Here is a 9,402-nt window from a genome sequence, read left to right as displayed (position 1 = left end):
ACATTTTCCTTGATTTCTTTCAATAGTGAACCAGCAGGAGAAGTGCCCCCATCATCGGCCTCATCCAGTGTCCGACGACCCAGTGCCCTTAAACCCCAAAGGTCAACTTCCCTTCCTGCCAGTAGAAGTGGTAGTAGACCAGCAACTCCCACAGCAGCAGGTACCTACTCATTCTTTATATACCTTTTTTTTTCAATAGAAATAGAAAGTCATTACTTTCAAACATAAGTTGAAGTGTAATTCAAACATCAAGCAAATACTGTAGTTATTTACCTAGCTGTCAAATAACTGCCTACTTAGTTGTTCACCAAGCCTTGCTCATCTGCAGATAGTAAACTCCAGTGATCTTGCATAGCTTCTTATATATTGAATGCCATTGCTGTTCAATCATCATTGCTTCTGCTGGAATACTAAATGGCATTACTATTCATCAGAACATGCTCGTCAAATAGCAGATGTATCCTCATGAATTGCATATTCATCAGGTCACGAGTTACAACTGGTTCCTGAGTTCCTTACTACCCAAAAGGAAATTCGAGGTCTGCTGAAGGACCTGGTGGAGGAGCAACGGACGAATGGAAACCATCTACGGGATATCGCCCGAGGTTTTACTGAAATGGGGAATTTAGGCAACCATGTACAGGATATTGGCCAAAGTCTTAGGGAAATAGGCGAGGCACTGATGGCCATAACGGGGGCTATCAGTTCAAGAAAGTAGTTTTTTTTTAAAGTTATTATTTTCATAAATTAAGATTTGAATATTTCTATATAAGAATAGTTTATATAATCATTTTCATTATTAACTTTAAGATCTTTGATGATGCTTGTCAAGCCAATGCATACCACAGAGGGGGGGGTATCCAGCACGACAGGAATCATTCCATATTTTTTCTCTTAGTGTATTATGATATGCCACTATAAAGAAAAATTCAGAGAGAACCATCATACACTGAACTTTAATTTTTGCCAAGTTGTGTTATATTTTATATTTTTTTAAATTCAGCACGTCATGTTTTCTATCTTGCCTGTATAATGTTCATGAACAGGACGTTACCTGCCTTGCGTATAGTCCTAACATCATTTACAGATGCCGGACCACAGGTATCATCATCTTCAGTGTAGGACGGTTCTTTCCTGGCCATTTTCTAGTGGAACATCATGATGCATAAAGAGATAAAAAATATCAAAAACATATTTTGCATCTTCAATGACATAGTTTCCTACCGTGTAATTCAGGTAACATTTTTTTTTACTAAAAACAACCTTACATATGCAATTCACAAACAGTGTGCCTAAAAAGGTATAATTAACCCAGTAGCAGCGACGGGCCAAATGTGTGCCATGATTTAAACCCCCCAAAATAGATGATACATAAACTGATCACAAATGCTTCGATATATATTATGAAATGGTTTGTGTGAGTGATGATTTTTTTCTCAATTTTTTTTCTTGCTTAGAAGTACCATTAAGAAACATGATCCCCGCTGCTACCGGGTTAAACTAAACCTCATGGGACTGACATTCCTTTCCTGCTGGATATCCCCATTCTGCAGTATGTATTTTGATCTCATTTATAGTTCCTTAGTTTCTAATTATTTTTTTATAATATTCCAATAAGTTTATTATTATTGGTTTAAGTGTAATAGTTTTTGTCATTCAATATTTTTTATACATGTGAGGATTGCTCAATATATTTTTGCCGTAACTTAAAATATTCTTAATCCTTGAATATTGGTTTGCGTGTCAGGGATCAATTGTGAGGCCTGACGGTTAAGGGGCTGGCAGAACAACTTTTAAGGGGGTGACCAGAAGACAAACTGCATTAACATGCTCACAGGGCCCGAAACACAAGCACACAAGGAAAAATCACAGAGACTTGTACACTATGTACATTTTAATTAGTCTAAAATACAGAACATTGTCACATGTTTAACTTACTTTGAGTAAGGTCTCAAAAGAGAAAATACTTGCAAATATTTTAATACATTCATCTCTCTCTCTCTCTCTCTCTCTCTCTCTCTCTCTCTCTCTCTCTCTCTCTCTCTCTCTCTCTCACACACACACACACACACACACACCAACACACCGATAAATACTGGTACAGTGCCTAAGGAGTGGCGGAGGGCCAAAGTGGTCCCTATATACAAAAGTGGAAGAAAGGAAGAACCCCTGAACTACAGACCCGTGTAATTGACCAGTGTACTATGTAAAATATGTGAAAAAGTGATAAAGAAACAATAGACGAAATTTCTAGAAGAGCATAATTTAATAACAAGTAAACAGTATGGATTCCAGAAAAGGGGACTCATGTGTGACAAACTTACTGAGCTCTTACTCAAGAGTGACCGATAAAATACACACCTCACCATTTCACCCAAAGAAATTAGCAATTATTGCTTTACGTACTGCTCTTCCAGCTCCTCGGCCAGCAGCTGCTCCAAGAACAGCAGTAGGAGCATCCTGCTCTTCCTCATCCTCTTCAAGCTAAGGAGGAAATAAGATCTTAAAAGTACTCACAAAGTACTATATTACTCTTGCTCTGCTGAATGTGTCTGCTGATACACTGTTGCATTTTTACATCTACTGTATTAATAGCAATTGCACTGCTGCAGCCAGAAATCTGAATGATTGAAAGTTATCACTAAATAAAGTTGCTATGTTCTCAACAAAGTTTATCCAACAGGAAGCATATGAAAGAATGTCTGAAAGCTAACTCTCCACCTTACCGAAATATAAATTTGTACCCGCTGGGGAAGTGGAATACCCCGCTGGACACAGCGGTTGTGCAGCAGTAAACATGAGGTGATGATGTTGAGGCACTTCATGGGAGCATACTGCAAGGCACCCCAGATTTGTGAAGGCACCTGTAAATAGTGTTAGTTGTCAAAATTACTGAGTCAAAGACAATTGAAATACAAATCTTCCAAGCACTCCCGTCTTGTCTTTTTTTTTTACATCTTCGCCTATGGCATACGGGTAGTCTTAGGCCACTTGGCGGTGACTGAAAAATCCAAGGTGGTAACGTGGGGATTCAAACCCACGTCTGCTCACTTTCACACCAAATATTTATTTTTTAAATTTGCCTTTCCAATCACTTTATTGCTGTAACATGTTAGTAATCTAATTCTCACTGGGTTCTAATGGATGGCCAGCATATGTGAATGCATAGGTATTGGGAATAAGGAAAAGAAGTTTGTCACCTGAACCGGCTCTTTAGTATTCCAAGGGTTTGCTCCACAACGACACGTGTCCGTGTATGGGCCCTATTGTAGCGCTCCTCCGGTTATGTTGTGGGGTTGCGGACTGGAGTCATCAAAAATGGCTCTAATGGATAGCCGCTGTCGCCTGTAAAGATTACAGTCATGTGATATCATTTTCAGGATGTGAAATAACTACTTAAGAAAGCTACTGTAACACACTAAGTATTTACTGAAAAGGTATTTATGTAACATATGTAATGCAACATTTGTCAAGAACATCAACATCCCTCCAGATACGCACCAAGGAGCAGGTAGTCCCCAAACTCACCCCTGCGAAAGCGTTCATATAGGTCGCAATGGTGCCAGATGAAGGAGTCGTGATTTGACCCTGCTAAAAAGGGGAGAATAAAAAAAAGGATTCCAAAACATGGACATGTTAATACTGGAAAAAAATACCAGACTCAAGAGAAAAGCTGTAGCATGTTTGGTGTGCCCAACGCTGGTGGAGTCTTAGCATCTTCAAATGCTCAAGTTCCATTGCCTAAATAGCTAATCTGCAATTATTCTTGCTAAAAATCAAACTTTAGAAATGCTGTAGCAGGTAAGGGATGTTTGTGATTTAACTATTAACATGCCTAACAATAAATGATATCATCAATAAGGAACACTTACCTGGAAATGACACAATAGCTGATGATCATACCAGCAGCATCACACACAACTTGGATGTTGAAAGAGTGGTACCTCTTCCTGTTCACGTAGGCAGCCTCATTTTCATGGGGTGCCTTAATGGAAATATGAGTACCTGTTGATAAACATTATGCAAATAAATATTATTTAGCGATAGGCAGATTGTAAATCTATTCATGTACTTTTACTGAGACCAATATCATATGTGCTCATTCGTCAGTCCCTAGTAATTTTGAATCTTACAATCAATGGCACCAATAACCCGAGGGAAACTCCGAACTCTTGCAAAAGCTGTTGCCGATTCCATCAATGCATGCATCGTGGAGGTCATTTTTATCTCTTGTCGAGCTATGTCACTCAACACAGCTGTCACGTCCTGGACTACACGGCTGACACTGCCCTGTGCAAGTCCTGAAATGCATTAATTTTTGATTGTTTGAAGCATTGTATTTTGGGGATTTCCTCATCACCTTTACCCTTACAAGTAAAATTTGCAAACTTATTGTAATAAAATATCTTCTTCAATTAAGATAAATCAGCTGCACCTCACTGATTTAGAGTGGAAAAAAAAAAAAAAAATATATATATATATATATATATATATATCTATATATATATATATATATATATATATATATATATATATATATATATATATATATATATATATATATATATATATAGTGAATTTAATTCTAAGTACATTTATTCAATCATTATGAAAATTATGAATAATTAAGTAAAGATTGTTCAGTGAATGGTATTTATTCCAGAAGTACACCCATCTCACTGTGCTGCATTTTTATGCTTTATTAAGTACTTTGTGCACACACACAGCACACTTTGTATTGTTTTCTTCCACATGTCACTCACTCGCGATAATAACTTCGTATTTTATTTTATTTTTTAAACCAGGGAGGGGAATAAGCATTTGAAGCCATTTATTACATTTTTGGCTGAGCTGCAGACCACTTGGGTTATAGCTTTTATTTGGTTAGGTTAACTCTAACCACTAAATTTAACCAAATCTACTGCTGTTTCCCACATCCTATACATGGTTCCTGTTAGCTTAGAATGGTAATAGTGAAGGAATCACTTTGAAAAGAGTAAAATGGTTGGAGTTTGGGTGGCCTGCAGAGTGATAACCCGAGTATTAAAAAGGACTAATGAGAATGAACTTACCGCATACGTCGCCTATGACGTGCTGAAAGGAACCGCTGGCTAACAGTCTTAAGGTCACCAAAACTTGTGTGTGTGGCGGTATTGCATGTGACCTCCTTGTCCTCCTCCTTAGGGCAGGCTCAACCTCCTGGATGAGCTCAATCAAATAATGCGGGGGGGAACCGGTAGTGGCTCACGAGCTCCCTGTCACTTAAGGAGAGAGGGTCAAGGCGATCGCGAAATCGCCTTTCTCTCCTCAGGGCACGATCATGCAGGGCGGCGTAGATGAACTCCATCGTGTAAAGGCGGGGCAGCGGGAAGGAGTAGCTGGCGGTGGATCGGCGAGGTGCTGTTTACTGTTTTAAAGGGTGTAAATCCCAAAGGAATAGCTTTTCTCTACTCTCAAAGGTATATTTCAAGTTGAAAGAGTGAGATATAAAGCATTTATATGTAAATATTTTTATTTTTTTTACAACAAAGGAGGCAGCTCAAGGGCGCACAAAAAAATAAAACAATAATAAAAAAAAAGCCCGCTACTCGCTGCTCCTAACAAAGAAACAAAAGAGGTGGCCGAAAACAAGATCAAATATGGAAGGAGAGATGTCCTGATACCCTCCTCTTGAAAGAGTTCAAGTCGTACGCAGGAGGAAATACATATGAAGGAAGATTGTTCCAGAGTTTACCAGCGTGAGGGATGAAAGAGTGAAAATGCTGGTTAACTCTTGCATAAGGGGTTTGGACAGTATAGGGATGAGCATGAGTAGAAAGTCGAGTGCAGCGGGGCCGCGGGAGGGGGGGAGGCATGCAGTTAGCAAGTTCAGAAGAGCAGTCAGCGTGGAAATATCGATAGTAGATAGAAAGAGAGGCAACATGGCGGCGGAATTTAAGAGGTAGAAGACTATCAGTATGAGGCTGATGAGACGAAGAGCCTTAGCCTCCACTCTGTCCAGAAGAGCTGTGTGAGTGGAGCCCCCCACACATGAGATGCATACTCCATACGAGGGCGGACAAGGCCCCTGTATATGGACAGCTTCTGTGCAGGGGAGAAGAACTGGCGGAGACGGTACAGAACGCCCAGCCTCGAGTACGAGAAGAGATATGAAGTTTCCAGTTGAGATATTGAGTTAAGGATAGATCGAGGATGATTAGTGTTGAGGAAGGTAATAGCTGGGTGTTGTCAAAGAATAGGGGATAGTTGTTTGGAAGATTGTGTCGAGTGGATAGGTGGAGAAACTGTGTTTTTGAGGCGTTGAAGGACACCAGGTTCCTCTTGCCCCAATCGGAAATAATAGTAAGGTCTGAGGTTAAGCGTTCTGCAGCCTCCAGCCTTGAGTCGTTAAGTTCCTGTAGGGTGGGTCTTCTATTAAAAGAAGTTGAGTAATGCAGAGTGGAATCATCGGCGTAGGAATGGATAGGACAGTTCGTTTTGGAAAGATCATCATCAATGAACAACAGAAAAAGAGTGGGAGATAGGACAGAACCCTGTGGGACACCACTACTAATAGATTTAGGGGAAGAACAGTGACCGTCTACCACGGCAGAAATAGAACGGTCAGAAAGGAAACTGGAGATAAAGGTACAGAGAGAAGGATATAAACCGTAGGAGGGTAGTTTGGAAAGCAAAGATTTGTGCCAGACCCTATCAAAAGCTTTTGATATGTCCAGCACAATAGCAAAGGTTTCACCGAAACGGCTAAGAGAGGATGACCAAGAGTCAGTTAAGAAGGCTAGGAGATCACCAGTAGAACGCCCCTTGCGGAACCCATACTGTCGATCAGATAGAAGGTCAGAAGTGGAAAGGTGCTTTTGAATCTTCCGGTTAAGGATTGATTCAAAAGCTTTAGATAGACAAGAAAGTAAAGCTATAGGACGGTAGTTTGAGGGATTGGAGCGGTCACCCTTCTTAGGCACAGGCTGTATGAAGGCATACTTCCAACAAGAAGAAAAGGTAGATGTTGACAGGCAGAGGCGAAAGAGTTTGACCAGGCAGGGTGACAGCACGGAGGCACAGTTTTTAAGGACAATAGGAGGCACTCCATCAGGTCCATAAGCCTTCTGAGGCCAGAGAGGGCATAGAAAACATCATTTTGAAGAATCTTTATAACAGGCATAAAGGAGTCAGAGGGGGGATGAGTAAGAGGAATATGCCCAGAATCGTCCAGAGTGGAGTTTTTAGAAAAAGTTTGAGAGAAGAGTTCAGCCTTAGAGATAGATGAGACGGCAGTGTTGCCGTCAGGACTGAGGAGTGGAGGGAAAGATGAAGAAGTGAAGTTGGAAGAGATGTTTTTGGCTAGATGCCAGAAGTCACGGGAAGAGTTAGAGAAAGCAAGGTTTGGCATTTTCTATTAATGAAAGAATTTTGGTTAGTCTGAGAATAGATTTGGCACGATTTCGGGCAGAAATGTAAAGTTCATAATTAGCATTAGTTTGAAGGCTGGTACCTTTTGTGAGCTGCCTCTCTATCATTGACAGCACGAGAACAAGCGTGATTAAACAAGGCTTTTAGCGTGAGGAGTAGAGAAGAACGAGGAATGTATGCCTCCATTCCAGAGACAATCACCTCTGTGATGCGCGGAGCACACACAGAGGGTCTCTATCCTGGGAGCAATAATCATTCCACGGGAAATACGAAAAGTACATCCTCAGGTCGTCCCACCGAGATGAAGAAACATGACAGAAGCAACGCCGATTAGGTTGGTCCAGAGTGCGTCCAGTAGCGAGAGGACAGGATGCAGAAATAAGATTGTGATCGGAGGAGCCCAACGGAGAACAGTTTGACAGAATAAGCAGAAGGGTTTGAGGTAAGGAAGAGGTCTAGAATGTTGGGCCGGTCTCCAAGACGGTCGGGAATACGTGTAGGGTGCTGGACCAACTGCTCTAGGTCGTTGAGGATAGCAGAGTTGTAGGCTTGTTCACCAGGATGGTCAGTGAAAGAGGATGAAAGCCAAAGCTGGTGGTGAACATTGAAATCTCCTAGGATGGAGATTTCAGCGAAGGGAGAGTGGGTTAAGATGTGCTCCACTTTAGAATTCAAATAGTCAAAGAATTTTACATAGTTGGTAGAGTTAGGTGAGAGATAAACAGCACAGATGTATTTAGTAATAGAATGACAATGAAGTCTTAGCCAGATGGTAGAAAATTCAGAAGAGTCAAGGTTGTGGGCACGAGAGCAAGTGATGTCGTTGCGCACGTAGGCGCAACATCCAGCTTTGGATTGAAATTTAGGATAGAGATAGTAGGAGGGAACAGAGTAGAGATTGCTGTCAGTAGCCTCAGAAACCTGTGTTTCGGTTAGGAAGAGAAGGTGAGGTTTAGAGGAGGAGAGATGATGTTCCACATAATGAAAATTAGAGCGAAGACCGCGAATGTTGCAGAAATTGAGAAGAAAGAGGTTCGAGGAGTTATCAAGACACCTCTCGGGTCGGCAGCCAGAAGGGGAGTCCTCCCTGGGGGAATTTGTAATATGATAATATGATAATACTGTTAGCGTTACCGTCAGCTCCGAGGCAGTAGTTATTTAACAACAAATTTAGCGTCACACAGAGCGCGGTAAACGTTTGTAGATCCGCGCGGTAACCCGTGACGTCATCGATTAGTTGGTAGTTATGCAGCGCGAGCTTTGTGAATCTCGATGTTCTCAAAACTACGCACTAAGGGCCCAAAACTACGAACTAATCCTTTGTGGATCCGGGCCCTGGGGAGCTGACAAAAACCGAGGAGCGCCTCACTTCACGTCAGTATGTAGAGATCCTCGACACTGTCATGCTACCAACTGTCCGGGCAATGTTGATACCTCCACCACAACCGATTTACATTGCCATGGACAATGCCCCAACACACAGTTCCCAGGCGGTGAAGGAATGGTTCAGGGAACACCCTGAAGTAATTAGACTTCCCTGGCCGCCAAAGTCCCTTGATCTGATGCCTATAGAACATTTTTGGGCAAAGATGGTAAAAAAATGGGACTGCAATGTGCCCAGGAATAAGGAAAACCTTATTGCTCATGCTAAAAATGTTTGGAAAGACCTGAGGTCAGAAGATTTCTACAATAATTTAGTCATGTCTATGCGTGTGTGTGTGTGTGTGTGTGTTAGAGAGAGAGAGAGAGAGAGAGAGAGAGAGAGAGAGAGAGAGAGAGAGAGAGAGAGAGAGAGAGAGGGTATTAAATGCGTAGCATAAGTCAGACAATGGACCAGTAATGTGACCAGATACTGAGAACCTTATTTTACTTGTCGGATTAATCAGTAATGTGTGTTGCATTTAGTAGAATTAGAGACGTTAAAGGTAGCTAGCAGAGGACTATGGACAATATTTAGTCTTAAGGTGTGTGTGTGTGTGTGTGTGTGTGTGT

General features: G+C 41.3%; 1 long non-coding RNA gene across 2 annotated transcripts; it reads right to left on the bottom strand.

The window, feature by feature from the left end:
• Nucleotides 1-3,308: 3,308 nt before the first annotated feature.
• On the bottom strand, nt 3,309-5,341 carry LOC126990609 (uncharacterized). Of its 2 annotated transcripts, XR_007744597.1 has the most exons (4): nt 5,073-5,341; nt 4,134-4,301; nt 3,873-4,005; nt 3,309-3,591 (listed from the first exon to the last, which is right to left on the bottom strand). It is a non-coding gene; the product is annotated as an uncharacterized LOC126990609 (long non-coding RNA). The 2 variants fall into 2 exon arrangements; XR_007744596.1 differs by lacking the exon at nt 3,309-3,591 and having other exon boundaries at nt 3,719-4,005.
• Between the last annotated feature and the right edge of the window lie 4,061 nt (nt 5,342-9,402).

Source organism: Eriocheir sinensis, unplaced genomic scaffold (genome assembly GCF_024679095.1).
Source record: "Eriocheir sinensis breed Jianghai 21 unplaced genomic scaffold, ASM2467909v1 Scaffold1803, whole genome shotgun sequence".
In the NCBI taxonomy this organism is placed as follows: Eukaryota; Metazoa; Arthropoda; class Malacostraca; order Decapoda; family Varunidae; genus Eriocheir; species Eriocheir sinensis.
Note: the sequence above shows the minus strand (reverse complement) of the source record. Positions and strands in the feature narration are given on the sequence as shown.